Below are 16,514 nucleotides of genomic sequence, written 5' to 3' on the forward strand. Positions count from 1 at the left end.
CCAGTAGAGAGAGCATTGGCTTGCAAAGGCTGCTGTAGCTCAGTGAACCTGGATGTTTCCTCCCACCCAGGGTAGCACTGCTGCCCCAAAGCAGGCCATGAAAAATAGATTTTCCAGAGGCAATAGACATTCATAGATTTTTAAGGCCAGAAGGGTCCATTAGATCATCAAATCTAATCTCCTGTACTTCCCTTGGTGAGGAAATATTTGAGAACCAGCCATCAAAAGGTGGGAAAGCTTTGTGCTTCAGCTGCCTGATCATCTCACTATCAGTTAGAGCTGTGCAGACCCTTCCTAGTTAGGCTGACAGGAGGCTAACAAATTCTGTTGTCAGAAACTGTTCATGGGCCTTCAAGTGGGAAAAGCATAGGGTTCAAACAAACCTGGTTTTCCTGAAACTGAGCCTCTTTATGAAGCCACAGTGGTCTACCTGGTATCCGCTGACTGGCTAGAACCAGAGCAGGTAATAGTGTCTATGTGTGAAACATCTCATCAAATGCTGTTTGAATTATAAATGTACCTTGAACTGCAACCACAAGAAGTTTTCAGTTATTCAACTAGAGCAAAGCACCATCAGCATTATACACATGGGCAAAGGCTACTCACTTAAGTAATGGTTTGCCAAATCAATCCCTGATCCACCTTTATTTACCTGGTTTTTATATATATGTATATAAAATATAGGAGTCATTGAAGTGCACATTTGCTCCAAGGTATTTTGCAAGACAAAACTGACTCTGGCTTGTTTAGTCCTGTTACTGAAAAAACAAATAGATGAAATTCCAAACAGCTGACAAGGTGCTGAAAGATGTGCTTTACTTTCCTTTGATAAATATTTGACTGCCAAAAATCTGTTATGTGAGAATTTGGACGCAAACCTCTGACCCTTTGTATGCCTGCCCTCAGCCCTTCTCTCCCTCCAGCTGATGACTCCTTCTCCCCCAACAAGACACCCCACCTTGCTGGTGCCATCCATTTCATTCCTGAATTGCAATATTATCCACTCACCTCCTAGTGGACACCTGCCTTTACCACTCTGGATGGTTCTATTGGGTCAGTCAAGGAGGTGCTCCATCTGTGAGCATAGACAGGGAAACTAAGGAGGAATCTGGCAACAGGAGTTTATTATACTTTCTCTAGCCAAAATTCCTAAGCTCTCCTGATTCCCTGCTGCCAGGTAAGGGATAGATTCATTTAAGGCCATTTTATTTCACGTAGTGGTAACTGAGCCAAACACATTGCCAATGTTAAGGAGAACAACCATTGACTGCAGTGAATTTGACCCAGGTTCTGAAGGATGGGTTCATGAAGTGTGTTTGTTTTTCTATTAAAATGCTTGTACAGATAAAAAGGATCCAGTAAAGGATACCCCCAGTTGTCCCCTGTGTATATATATATATATATATGAATGAAGATAGCATGCCCTGGAATACAGTATGAATACATCTGTTTCATAAATATGACCCTCCAGCACGGTCATTTGTACTTACCTCTTCCTGACACACCTTCCCTGCCATGTTAATAAGACATCTATAGCTAAACTTTCAAATAGTCATTTAAGTTGCATCTGGAAACATACACAAAAAAATGGACTCAAACACTTAATAGCATATGTAAATAAATATTTGTGTGTATGAGTCCATGTTTACACAAACCAAAGTGCCTGGTTTTGAGATATTTCATTCTTTACATGTGAAACCATAAGCGGTGAAAGTTCAATTGAAAATGGACTCAGGCTGACTTGAAAGGTGAACATCTGGCACATCTCAGATAAGGTCTGAGTTGGCAATAAACTCATAAGCAGCCAAATTTTGCCTAGTTTTAATTTTGCACAGCTCTAAAAGTAGTCTTTATACCCAATTTGGAAACTCAAACACTTCTAAGGCAACAGCCTAGATGTCACAAACACAGGACTCTTACTACCCCTAAGGGAGAAAAAGTAGCTGAGTTATTGCTGTATGCAAAAACCTTTCTCAAAGATTAGACTTTTTTCCTAACAATGCATTGCATTTCTATAGCTCTATTTATCCAAGAATCTCTCATCACTTTACAGATTTTTTAAATCTCACCCGCTGCAGATGGGAAAAGATTATTATCCCCATTTTTGAAATTGGAATACTGAGGCCCAGAGATGTTGAGTGATTTGCTTGTGGTCATGAAGAACCAGTATCGGAGCTAGGAATAGTATCCAGATCTCCTGACTCAGTGCTGTGCTCTAACAACTAGGTTATGTATCCCCTTATGAGAACTAACATATGAAGTGCTATGAACTATAACTATGCCCTGGTCTATGTGAGCAAGTTGCACCTATTTAGCTTAAGTCAGTTTTCAGACTGACTTAAACCAGTACAAACACTTTTGTGGACACTCTTCATTCAGTTCAAGAGTGGTTTAATTCAATTTAGTTTAAACTGATTCATAATCTATTTAAGCTGAGCTGAAATACACTTGGTTAAAACAGAAATAAGTGTCCAGCCAGCCTTTTGCATCAGTTTAACTAAATTGGTTTAAAGTCTCACCTTTAATTAAACCAGTGCAACTTTTTCATGCAGACAAGCATTAGCTCATAAAGGAAGTTAAAATGTATGGAAGAATTCTTAATTTTATCTTTCAGTTTTCAAATCTTTCAAATCTTCAAATTTACTAACTTGTGGAAAGAGAGAAAGATCTTTTAGGAGATCAAGAAAATATAAATAAGGATGCTGTGATGTGAACTGAAAAGGTTTTTAAAGCTTAATCTGTTTTTGGTCAGTTCCCAAACACAACAACAAATAAAATAGCTCAGTTGTATCTATCTATGATACTTATTATGTTCCCAGCACTGTAACCTTTGATGTAGTTATTTTCACAACACCCCTATGAGATAGGGAAGTACTATTATCCCATTTTACAGTTGGGGAATGGAGGCCCAGATCATCAAAGTTATTTAGAAACCCAACTCCCATTGAAATCAGTGGGATTTAGGTACCCAATAGCTTTGAAGATCTGGTCCTAAGTGAGTTGCCCAAGATGAGAGTGCTAGAACAGGAATTAAACCCAGGCTCATGCAGTAACCCCCGGCTCAGACTTATGCAGTAACCATGGACTGTCCTTGCTCTCCAGCTATTCTCTGAACAGGGAATTGAACCCTGCCCGAACCCTCAGATTTAAAAGCTGATGTTCAGTTAGTGCTTAATAAAAAAGCAGTTTCTCTAAGACCACTGGATGTGTTTGGGGCTCGGTTTTGTGTTGTGGTTTGTTGAGATATGGAGTCTCTCCTTGCTATTTTATTTTCTAGCCTAGAGCAGTAAAGAGCGGTTACCTTACAACCTGACCATTGCATAGTTTCTATGAGACTCAGGCTGGCCAAGTTTTTGCTGATTAGGTTATAAGGGGTGGAAAACACTCTGAAACTGTATTTGGGACCCAGCTTCATGAAGGGTGCACACAGCATTTTTGACTATCAGATCAACAATTGACAGCTTACACTAGGGGAGGAACTGCCCTATATAAATGTTTGAGCTTTTAAAATTATAGTTCAGTGTCTCGCTCTAGTCTGGAATGTGCACGATTTACTTATTCTTACTGTATGATTCAATCAGAGTGCATTTTTTTCTGAGTAAAATTGGTGGGAAATTCTGCTTACCTAGAAAATACTTTTCTCCAGCCAAGAACGAATTAAATATATAGCTTCCACTATTGTTAATCTTCTACTTATTACTCTGAAATTGGGATCTACTGCACTAAACTTATTTACTAAAATGTAAATAAGTTAAGCACCAACAGTCCTGAATCTCTCACTGTATAAGAAACAGAAGAAGACAAGGTCCCTGCCCCATGGAATATAGATTGTAAAACACTCTAAATCTACGTTCATGGCTTCTTCCTTTCTAACTCTGGGAAGGCTAAGGGAGAAACATGCTGAGGATTTGTGAATATAAACAAGCAATGTAAATTCCTTCCTCATCTTAAATATTGCAGTCACAGCAGTATTTCTTGGTATAATTACCTAGTCATGCAGCTTCCACCCCTCAGCACTGATACGGCAGAAAACACAGTGCACTAACAGTTTATTACTATGACCTCTGTATTGATACTAACTCTTAAAGCTGTAACTACTACTGTTCTCTCATATCTTTCTTCCTCTGGAAATTTCCACTGTGTAGCAATAGAAACAGAACATCTCACTTGAATATATCTAGATATATATAGGTCTGTGGTTACAGCAGCCTATATGAGAATATTAAATACATAAATCTCACTTAAAGGTAACCTTCAAGAGAAAAAAGATGGGTATATTTCTCTCCCCCCGCCCCTGTTTATGATGTAAAAAGTAGACCAGAAATATCATGATTGTACCTTAGGAATACCACCAAATCTTTTTTCCTCTGGGGATGTTCTTTGGAGTGAAATCTTTCTCAGCTCTTTATTGAATGGGGGTGAGGGAGCAGTGAAGAATCTCTAACAAAGACAGCATTTCTTCTGCAACCACTGCTTTTAGAAGGGGACTTTCAGACTTCTTGGAATACAAGTAAGGGGAATTTGACAACTGTCTCTGAGTATCTGAAAGGGCTAAACATTAGGAGAGAGGTGAATTGTTTACAGTAATCCAAGGGGAAATAAGCAGTTACAAACTAAAATTAAGCAAAGGAAAATGTAGACTGAAAAGCAGGAAACATTTTAATAGGGAGTTATATTAGACCGTAGAAGTATCTCTAAAGGGAAGACAAAAGCTGCATAGAGTCTGATATTTTACCCTAGCCTGAATAAAGCAATAGAAAATAATCACTGACAAGGGAATGCATGAGACTAAGATATATTTTCCATGTCTGACTTCTGTGCTATGGGCGGGTTACTATGGCTTTGGACCAGTTATGGGGCTTATCTGTTATTGTACCCTTAGCATCTGTGGCCTTGGGTTCTTCCCAAGGTAGCTGCAGCAGCTATAAAATATTTACACAATGTTGAGAAGGCAATACAAGCATTTAAAATTAGTTTCAGTAAAGTTTGGTTATGGTAGAAAATTTGGCTGATCATGCAGGAAAGTATCTATAATCCATTTAGAAAAGAATATTACTACTTAGCACTTACATAGTGATTTTATCTTCAAAATGCTTTACAAATATTGCCTACTAATCCTCTCAACAACCCTTGTAAGTGGCAGGGAAAGGTTGTTATTCCTAATAGACTTTCCCCATATCTAATATCTATCATTCTACTACAGGCTTTCTTCTGGAGCACCATTCTGACTAAAAAATGGGCCTGATTCTTCTCTCATTAAAATTAGTGACAAGGTGATATGAGAATTTCTTGGTGTGCATTCCTTCAGCACAAACCTTTGGCAGTTGCAAATGCCTGTCCCGGGCTGATGATAAGAGAGACAAGATGGGGGAAGTAATTGTTTTTGTATACTATCTCACCCACCTTTTCTCTCTAATATCCTGGGACTAACCCGGCTACAACAACCCAGGCTGATGATGTCATGTTTTGGGTTTTCGACAAACAGATTATTTCCTGTGATGTTAGCCCAGTTTACACATTCCTATTGGGTGGCACTAGATGGATTATTTTCCCTTTACCAAGAATCCACTTTAGAAAGATGTTTTCTCTTGTTTCACCTATGGGTATAACCATTGTTCTATTCCTTTATTTAGTTATAAAAATGTATGGGCAATTTCTCAATCTTTTCTGAAGTGTCTGTACATTTAGGTACCTTTGTGATAAATTCATGAAAGAGATTACTGCCTGTGACAGTAGGAGACAGGACTTGATGTCCCAAGAGGTGCCTTCCAGTCCTGTATCCTATGACTAATGCAAAAACTACCAAATGGAGAGAGATTTGAATCAAAAGCCCAGATCAACAAGCTCCACCCTAAAATTCTCTCCAGGGGATTTTGATGTTTCATTTTCACTAATAATGGAGGCATTTTCTCTTTTGGAGACATTTGTGGTAGAGTATGATATATGCACATTGGTACCATATTTTGTTGAAATTTAATGCACCTGAAGTAAGGTAATCCGGTGATTTTTCTAATGTACTAAATCTGCCAAGGAATTCACTGCCTTCTGACTGATAGGAAACTTTAATTGGAAATAAGTACCCCTGTAAGGTAGTATGAGTATAATATGTACTTTAATATAGGTAAATTGAGGCAGAGATTGGGCTAAGCAACTTGCCCAAGGTCACAAAATGAGTCAGTGGTAGAGTCAGGGTCAGAATCAAATAGTCTTGACTTCCAGTCCCCTGCTTTAACCACTTGACTGCACTGCCTCTTGAAGAGGTAGTGGTAGCCTGGCCATTTTGAAGTGCTCTCCTTTTTCCTCTGTCTTACTTAGAATGTGCTAATAAGCTCTTAGACCAACTCTTCTTTCCTGAGTCTCATTGCCTTCTCATTTCAAACAGAGATGAGCTTGACCGAGAATAATTGGTCCGAACAGTCCTGAGCTTTAGGAATAGTTAGATCCAAATCTGTAGCTGCAATTTGTGATTTGGACTCATTTCTAGTTTTGAGTACAATTAGCAGATGACCTATATTTCACATTGTAGAGACAACAGCAGAAAGAGCTGAATAATGCTGTCGTCATGTAAGTCCTTCGCTGCAGGAAACAGTGTACTGCTGTGCATATTGACTGGGAAAAGCCCTTACTGGGTAAGGTGCTACATTGCATCTTTTGGAGAAATTGTCTAGAGCGGAGAATGCATATTTCATTTCAAACTTTTTCCTGCCTTCCTCCCCGCCCCCTCTCCACCACTTTCTAAAGAACACAGCTGAGCAAATTACATAAATACACTGTCTAAATGAAGACATCATAGAATTTTCTGTGATTAATTGCAATGTGCAGTTCAGAGTTCAGCCAAATGATCTCTAGTCCCTGTGCAAATCAAACTTCCTAGAGCCTTGCATTTCTTGGTTTCTGATTTATGTAAAGTTATATGAGGTGACATCGATAGGATTAGCCAAAAATCCATGTCCACTATGTGCATTTCCCAAAATATGATCAGTACTGTTCCTTCAGGGGATTGAGTCACTCTGTGCTTGACTGAACACCCAGGACAGTTCCAAAGTTTTGGCAAAAAGCCCCTGAACAAGATCAAATATTTAACTCCATGGATTCATTTGAAGTGTCATGTAATATGGGACCATGTATAGAAAAGACTGAGCACCATTGATCGCGTGTGGATTGGTAATCAGGATGTCTGGGTTCTTTCCCAAGCCCTGCCCCAGTGTGGGTATGGCTACATTGGTGCTGAAGACTGAGGAGACATACCTGCACTAGCTCTGATTGAGCTTGCATGCTAAAAATAACAGTGTGTACTCATGGTGGCATGATCAGCAACAAGGGTAACCAACTCAAGTACACACTTAGGGTCTTGGATGGGATTGTACTTGGGGTAGCTAGCTCATCCTGCTGCTTGTGCCACCACCACTTCACCTATATTTTTAGTGAGCTATCTCTGATCAAACTAGTGTAAGAATATCTACCCAAACTGGAAATTACACCTTTCTGCTCCAGTGTAGACAGCCTGAGTGATGCTAGGTAAGTCACTGGTTAGGACCTGATCTTGGGATTTGCTGAGCCACTTTTCATTGACTGGAACTTTTCATCGACCTCCGGGGGGAGGTTCTGGCTGTTCTGCACTTCTCAGCTCAGGCCCCAAGCCTTTGGCTGTATCAGTGTATTCATCTTTAAAAGGAGAATAAAATAATACCTCCCTCCTTCAACAAGGACAATGGTCGGTATGGTGGGGGAAAGGAGAACCCAACGTACCCTGTGAAAGGGTAGCAAAATGTCTTGCTTCAGCTTGTGGTGTTCAGAACTCTGAGAAGAATTCTGTGTTAGTTATTCACAAAGTCTCCTTGGCAAAGTGAGATGTCCCTGTAGATTAAAGCCACAACCTGGCCCAACGTCAAGAAATTCCATCTCTCCACTAGTGAAAGCAAATTTGGGGATGTGTCTTTCTACCACCTGAATATTTCAATAATAAACCTACGCTTAATGTTAAGCTAAATACTCTTTACTAGGTGCATCGTTCAACTTGCATGAGTTCCCAGATTAAAGTGACCCCTTTCCTCAGTTAACTTTTTTCAAGGCATGAACAAATCTCCTTAATCAATTTTCTTCCAAATGTATCTAGTACCTTTGTGGCTTCTTATGGCTTTCGTTAACTCTTGTAGTTTTTAAGCAGAAAACACCCTGGCTATAAAAACCATGAGAAGGTGAAATAATCTTCTTCCAGTCTGTGTTACTTGATTTTTGGAGCTGCCCCCTTTGCTGGGCTTTGAATGTGATTAGGGTTGACGTGTAAATAAATTAGATAGAGTTGTTTTCCTTGCCCTAACTTATTTCTTTGGTGTTTTGAGCTCCTCTGAGCAGGAATCTTCTATCCTGAGTGTTTGCAAAGTGTTCAGTGCATAATAAGCAGTACCATAAACCAACAAGAACTGAAACCAATGCATCCTTTGCATTTTCTTTAAATGTGGAGGCTGCAAAGGGGGGTGTAGGTTATAGTTATTGACTCTGTAGCTACCATTGCAGGTTGCACTCCATTCTAAACCCAATTTTATTTTCCATCCCCAACCCCATTATTCACTTTACTGTCACAAAAATCTTGCATTGGGGTTGAAATTTCTCCTGTTTGTTCTCAGCCCAGAGATGAATGATTTAAGGGGAGTTTGAATAAAATCCTTTTTTTAAAAACTGATATATTGTTCTTTTACAGTGATCCTTTCTTTCCAGACAGTATTATCCACTGAGAATCCAGGCTGATGACCCCCACAGAAAAAAATATCCATTGATTAAAGCCAAGACACAGTATAATTTGATTCACGTTGACACATTTGGTGTTATATGTAGGGCATTTGGAGTTATGAAAGGATGTTGTAAATTTGTTTCTCCACTGACAAACACTTGAAGCCTGCTCTGTGTGTGTGCACTGTGACTTTTTGTGTGTGTGTGTGTGTGTCCTGTGCGTTGAATAATTTGGCAAGAACAGCTGACTTACTTTTTTTTTTTTAAATGACCTGCTTTTGTTAATTTACCTCTTTTTGTGGCTGGCTTGTTCTCATGGCCGGTCTCTAGAATGTTAAAGATGAGGTATCTAAAACAGCCTTAACTCTTGACAACTCTTGTAACATAAAGGCGACTTGCTATTTATATACAGACTAACACGGCTACCCCTCTGGAACTTTGCTATTTAACTGCATCCTCTCCCAAGAAAAATCAGAACTGTTTGGAAATGTATTCTTTGAAATGACCTGTGTGAAAGAAACTTCCCCAGCAAAATGGAGCCCGCAATCATGTGCGATTAGCAATATTTCTCACATGCTTACTTTTGCTGCTTTTATTTCTGTTTTGTGCCTTGGCCTCATTGACATCAGCACACACCTGGAAATACAGCTTCAAGACACGGCATCCGTGTTGCTAGCTAGTCCCCTGATATACAGCTTATTTAAAGTTTGTGAGATGAACATGGCTGCTTTTAAAATATATACCTCTTAGACTGCATTTGGCCTTTCCTAACTCTGCAAGTGTCTATCTGCTTGGATCTAAATGAGGTTATGCAGCCCTGACCACGATGCAGGGAAAAGATGGCAATTTAAAACAAGACCACAAATTCACAGATAGTCACATTAACCCCAAACAAATTTTATTAAGTCTGATCTGTGCACCCACTAGGTCGGTGAAAACCTCTAGAGCAGATGTGGTAGCCTGAAGCATGAAGTTGCTCTAGTAATGGGCTACTATTCAACTATTATTTAATAAACTGATACCTCTACATTTATATTCTAAATATTTTGAATTCTTCTGTGTCTCTCTGCAACTCTATTTAATGACGAAGTAGACCTTGACCTGTAAAGACTGAATGAGATAGCCTCATTCTCTTGGATTTATTAGTACCATATCATAGTACTGCTTGTCCAATTAATCAATGGTATGCGATTTGTATTAGCTCAGCTACTTTTCTCCGAGTCATTTCTGTACTATTGGGAGACGGTTGTTTATGAGGTAGTAGTAGTTTTTTATTTGACAGGCTCAGCTAAGTTCCTGTGGCCAGTAGCCTGGGAATCTCATGGCTTTGAATTCAGTATAGGAAGCGGAAGCCAAGGGTGGAATGCATTTATAAAGATCGTTTTAAAAAGAGAACAGAATTAGTGTTAACTTTGACTCAGATGAACGAAGTGTTCCAGCTGACTAGTGACAGGACACTAATCCTACTTGGCATAGAATCATAGGAGCATAAAGGACCGCAATGGTCATCTATCCTAACTCCCTGCCAAGACGCAGGATTTGTTGTGTCTAAACCATTCAAGACAGATGGCTATCCAGCCTCTTTTTGAAAATTTGAAAATTGAAAATTTCCAGGGAAGGAGCTTCCATGACCACCAAGGCAATCTGTTCCATTGTCCTACTGTTCTTACATTTAGGAAGTTTTTCCTGAGATTCAATCTAAATCTGCTATGCTGTAGTTTGAGCCCTTTGCCTTTTGTCCTGCCCTCTGCGGCAAGAAAGAACAACTTTTCTCCAGCTTCTTTATGGCAGCCTTTCAAGTATTTGAAGACCACTATCATGTCCCCCTTAATCTCCTCTTCTCCAAACGAAATATACCCAACTCCTTCATCCTTTGCTCGTATGGTTTGCATATCATCCCTTTGTTGATCTTTGTCACTCGCTTTTGGAGCCTTTCCAGTTTCTCTACATCCTTTCTGTACATTGATGACCAAAATTGGACACTGTTCTCCAGCTGAGTAGAGCGGTACTGTTGCTTCCCATGACTTACATGCTATGCTCTGTTAATGCAACCTAAAAAGCATTTGCTTTTTTTTTGCAACAGCATTGCATTGCTGACTCATGGTAAGATTGTGATCCACCATAACTCCCAGATCCTTCTCAGAAGTGCTGCTGCCAAGCCAGTTATCCCCCATTTTGTATTTATGCATTTGGTTTTTCTCCCCTAGGTGTAGTACCTTACATTTGTCTTTGTTGGACTTCATTTTGTTATCTATAGCCCCGTTCTCCAAAGTATCAAGATCCCTCTGAATTTTGCCTCTGTCCTCCAAAGTGTGGGCAACCCTACCTAGCTTTGTGTCATCTGCATAGATTCTTCCAGTGTGCGGGACCGACGATGGCTAATGCTGGCTAGCATTCCCAGCACAAGCCTTTGTGGAGAAACTGGAGGCATCCTTCTTTCCTTATATTATGGTAACACAGGCAGAGAGAAGCTTTAAGAGAGATATCTAGGGCATTTCATTGAGAGCCTCACTTTGACATCTATTTATTTTAAAATGGCTTCTGTGCCCTTTGATGAAGCTTCTATGTGCCTAGCAGCAGTCAAATTTAAACAAAAACAGAGATACTGGAGATACCAAAGCTACCGTCTTAGGCAGGCTAAAAAAATTATATACAGTGGCTCACTAGCAGCATCCAGCTGCAAGAAAACCCCTCATCACTGCCTTTCAATCGTCAGTAAAAGGCCTGGCTAAATAAATGCACCTTGCAACTTGCCCTGAAGAGCACCAAACTCCAGCCCTGGTGTACTTCATGAGAGCACAAGTTTCATTAGTGAGAGTTCCTAGTGGAGAATGCCTTGCCACTAGCCCTAAAAAGATTTATTCCAGAAATCAACAGCAGCCTGACACAGCTGAGCTCAGCTGTCATGACAGACATGGGAGGAAGTGGTTTTTCAGGTTGACAAGTTCAAGGCATTAAAGGTTGCAGCTGATAGCCTGCATAACGGCCTGTAGGGAAGAAAGTGGGAACAGAGGGAGGGAATTGAGAACCAGAGGAGATTGGGAAAAGGAGTCTTGTAGGACTGGAGTGGCAGGGCGAGAAACTGGAACTGAGTAGACAAAGGCACTGGGACTAGGGTCAGGAGGGAGGCTGGGATTGCTTGGGCAAGGAAACTGGGATTGGGAGCAATAAGGGAAACAGGGGTGGGCTGGGAAGCCTGTTGGTTTGTGGGGACAACGACACATGAGATCAGCTGAGGAGCTGGCAGGATAGACTGGGACTGGCTGGACAAGGAGATTGAAATGAGCAACCAGTGTGGGAAGCAATGGGGGGAGAGACCGGTCTGAGAAGGAGCTGTGGTCTGGGTTGAAGAACTGGGACCAACTGGGCAAATAAAGTGGGACAAAGCATCAGGGGTGGGGAAAACTATGGCAAGAAGCTGGGGAGGGGTGGAGGGAAACCTGAAATTGGATGATCAGCCATGCAAGAGAGATTCTGATTTGTATGTGTGGGATGCTGACAAGAGACAGCGTGGATGAAGAGCTGAGGGAACTGGAGCTGTCTGGGAACAAGGAGCTGGGGTGGGTAGGCAGAACTGGTAGTGACTGGACAAGGGGATTGGCACTGGGTAAAAGAAAAAGGGAGAGGCTGGAACTCAGACAGTGAGCCCAAGTGGAGAGCTAGGTCTGGCTGGGCAATGACAATGGGACGGGGATGAGAAGCCTGAGGAATGGAAACGGAGACTGGGTAAAGCACAGAGAATGGGACTGGGAGAAGGATCATGCAGTGGAGAAGAGACAGAACTCGTGCAGGGACAGATTGAAGGGGGCAGGGCAGAAGGGATCAAGAGTGGGGAAACAGGCAAAAGAATCAGATCACTAAAAAGAAAAAAAAACCCACTACCCTTACGGAACGCAGGCTGGTCCTTCATATGCTCATCCAACCGCGAGCCAGTGTGTTTTGGATTGGGTGAAGTGGGGGGGGGGGGAATGCAGCTGGTGAGGAACCTGAAGAAAAACAGCAATTAAATAAGGGGCCTTGAGAACTAGCATCTCTCTAAATGGTAGGTTTTTATTTGTACACGATACCAATTGCAGTTTTGATTCAGGATTCTCTTTAATTGGAGGATTTTGAGCACCCTTCCGAGGTTGCAGCTACTTTACAAACAAACAAAAGCCTTAGTAAACCTCATGGTATATTGTTCCCTATATATCGGGAGATTTCTAGAGAGAAGATTTTCACAAGACTCACATGTGCCTTAAGTTACCAGGATCATGGAAAGAGAGAAGGTGATCTACAGGATAAGAAAAGGAAAAGACAAGAAGAAAAAATGTAGAAGGAGTGATCAGCCAAGGTAAGTGTAGTAGCTCATTCATTCAAATCTTTCGTGCTACAATAGATAGGAAAATAGCTCGTCTCACTCCTTAAAGACCCTTCGCAAAGAGGGTGGAGAGGACCACAAACACTCGTTAGTGACAAAAAATAGGTAAAAAGGAGAATAAGGGTTACCATCTTTGCTGTCTTCATTAGCTCCCCTTCTCAGTCATCATGAAAAACAGTTAAACGACACACCCCAAATTGACTTTCAAACATAGCCTCATAAGAGGCCCCCAGACAGCACCTGGGGGTTATATTCCTTTGCTACGCAACCTCTGCATTGCTGAAGATCAGCAACTTGGCAAGAGATGGTTAATAAACATTCTAACATATAAGAGAGTTTTTACCCTTCATTGCCCGTTTTGATGATCCCTGAAGCCTCGGCTACTTCTCTGACCATTTGTTGTCCTTCTGATCCTGTTCCTATGTATCAGAAATCCTCTGAACATACTGGTTTTTTTTTCAAGTTTCAGGAAAACCCAAATGAGAATTCTGTGGGGTTGTTGCACCACTTGTGGTGTTGACTTGTAAGTGCAGAAGAAGAAAACAAGAATGTAGATTAGCCTCTCACTTCCTTTGGAGAGACTAGAAAATAACTTCAGCAGCTCTAAATTGCTTGCAACCTTGTTGGTGGTTTATTGCCATTGTTGTCTGCACTGCAATCATTATAAATAAAATATGGGTCTGATGTTTGACTGTTTCCATCTGGAGCAAGTAGATAAGAGTATAGTGAAAATGTAGTTCTGGGTGTTTGGTGTTTGACACCGTTTAAAAAGGCATTTTGCTTATCGGGACCCCAAATGCCCTTCTCTGTAATAGACTTGAGCATTACAGGTTTAATCCCTTATTTAGTTTGTACTCACACACTATGGACTGTATTCTGCAGTCCTTACTTCAGGCAAACTGTACAGGCATTTGATTTGACTCAAAAGAGAAACTAGGAGATGTTGTCCCATGTAAATGGGTACTATTGAATGTTAATGGACAAAGTAGTGTCTCTTGAAGGGTACAGTGACAACAGAGAGTGACAATCAGCACTGTAGAGAAGGATCTGTAACAGTAAATGGAAAGCATAAGGTCTTCTTTTGGTGGCTCTTTTAAAAAAATGGTTTTGACTTTTATCTCCAGCTTGTCTTTTTTAGATCCCATTGCTTTTTTCACACTGTGCTAGTTAATCTGTTTGTTTGCACTTGAAGATCTAAGCCCAACATGTATCTGAAATGGAACAGAATTGTTTTCCTTTCTCAGCTCTACTTCGTTAGTGGTCCAAGTGAGTTTGATGCGGCATAAAGTTTGTAACTATTTTGTTAGCCTGAAATCACATTTTCTTCTCCCCTGGAGATGTTGATTGTGCTAAGATCAATATATTCCAGCATGTGGCTGTGGTGTATTAAAAAATGAAAAGTTTAGTTATCTAATTTATGTTGTCAATTGTCCTGGTATGAGGGAAAATAGAACAAAGATAAATCTTCTGAAGACCAGCAGCCAAAAGGAAAAAGAACGACAGTATGCTTACTTGTTTGGCATTGAGAAGAATTCTTGCACGGATTCCTAATGACATCTCTGTAGCCAAGGACCAAGCTGGGTGAGAGGAAGAGAATGATATCCTCCCAGACTCTTCTCAGAACCCTCTTGAGACACCAAAACAAGGTGCTCCTTATAATAGATTAGCCGAGCTTCTTAATGTGATTCTTTCTATACTCTCTTCTGTGCTTGACCTGCAGTAACTTCAGCTGATCTGTGTCCCTTTTCTGTTGTCCTCTGATCAGCATTGAAATAGTTAACGCCAGTCTGAAACCTCGTGATGAACATTTTAAAATTCCATCAAGATGAATGGGAGAAGCTTATACTTCCTCTGGGTTTTGTTTCATCCTGAGTAGGCAGGCATCCCTGCATCAGATTATAGTGGTTTGTTTGTTTGTTTGTTTTTTTCTTTTTAGACCAAAGTTTTGATTCTGAGCACAAAATGGCAGCTTCCAAACTGTACATGTTCTGTGAGCTTCAGTGAGTCAGCCCTCTTTGACATCTGTATGTAACAGGGAGCAGGGCCTATGCCATCCAAAAAACGGATGGTGTTGATCTTGCAGGGGTTTAGTGAGGGTAGTTGGAAGTGCACTGATTGAGCACTTCCCATTTAATGTCTCCTAACGGCAGAGCTCCTATGGAGACCTTAGATGCACTTAAAGGTCTGACCACCTAAAGCAACGGTGTAAGCAGAATTTGCCCTTCATTGAGATGAATACTTACAGGTGCAAGCAGTCTTGTTGATTTAGACCAGGACAGCTTACACCTCCATTTGTCAGCTTTGATGAATCTGGCCTTTGTGTACGCATAGCATACCCTATGAAAGCTTTGTGAACTGAGAGGGGGCTGTTGAGAACCTTTCCAAAGGACCAAGAGGTGTCTAGTAACAGCCTAGCCAAAATTCAGCAGAAGTATACATGTCTTGCTCTTTAAAAGGTCATATTTAGGATAGTCAGGGAAATTCTGTGATTCTCCTGTCCCCACTTTTTACAGTCTCATTTTATGCTTTAATTTTGAAATGTTTTATTTAAAAAGTCCTACAACAGTTTATGGGGTGTTTATGTGGACTAACCAACTTACTAAGGACCCAGTTCATGTAAGCGTTTAAGAACAAGCTTTGCTGAGTCAGGATTTATTATTTCTATAGCACCAGAGATATGCATGGAATTTTATTGACACACACGACAAGGATCCTGCCTCCAGGAGCTTACAGTGTAAGATCCTGCTCCCGCACAGAGATCTATCATGCACTGAAGTCAAAGGGACTGTGTGCTGGCTTAAGGATCCATGTGGGTAGATTGTTTTGCAGGATTAGGACCTAAAAGATCATATTAGAAATACATAGGAGTTATATCACTGGCAATAGTGTCAACACGCAAGATACTGTCTCAAGTGTCTTGATTTCAGAATGATTTTGGAGGGGTCTTACAAGAAAACAGCAGCAGCTCAGGAATTTCCTACCTGCAATTTCCCCCTTGACATTTGAGGATGCTGTGCAACTTATGCTACAGGTGACTGCCATAGCAGCTGCCTGCAGTACTGGGGTTCCTCATGTGCTCCCCGAGCAACAAAGCACAACAGTGATGGATCGCTTCCCTCCCCAACCCCATCACAGTACAGTGAGGGAGGTGTTCATGGAGATAGGGGCTCAGGGGAAGCACCATCCATGCAGGCTGAAGATAAGAGGGTAGATGTTGGAGCCTGTGTGTGTGAGGGTGGAAGGGAAAGCAGGTGTACAGGAAAGCCAAGGGGGGTGTGTGCGCATGTGCGTGTGCGTGCATTTTGTCTGACTCTACGATTGAATGTTCAACTGTAATTGTCACCCCCCACACTGTGAATGGGCAGAGGAAGTTCAAAATCAGAACACTGACCAGAAAGCTTGATTTCTTCTTTTAATCTAACTT

The 16,514-nt window shown here is 41.0% G+C and overlaps 1 protein-coding gene across 1 annotated transcript in view; it reads left to right on the forward strand.

Annotated features, from left to right (window-relative positions):
• Positions 1-12,719: 12,719 nt before the first annotated feature.
• STK38L (serine/threonine kinase 38 like) overlaps positions 12,720-16,514 on the forward strand; it is a 63,594-nt gene continuing 59,799 nt past the window's right edge. The window contains exons 1-2 of the mRNA XM_067559285.1: positions 12,720-12,772; positions 12,929-13,063. The gene's annotated coding sequence lies outside the window, so the exon portion shown is untranslated. The remainder of the gene's footprint in view (positions 12,773-12,928; positions 13,064-16,514) is intronic.

This window comes from Emydura macquarii, unplaced genomic scaffold (assembly GCF_026122565.2).
Source record: "Emydura macquarii macquarii isolate MOO-44397 ecotype Brisbane River unplaced genomic scaffold, CSIRO-AGI_Emac_v2 contig_2205, whole genome shotgun sequence".
NCBI classification, from domain to species: Eukaryota; Metazoa; Chordata; order Testudines; family Chelidae; genus Emydura; species Emydura macquarii.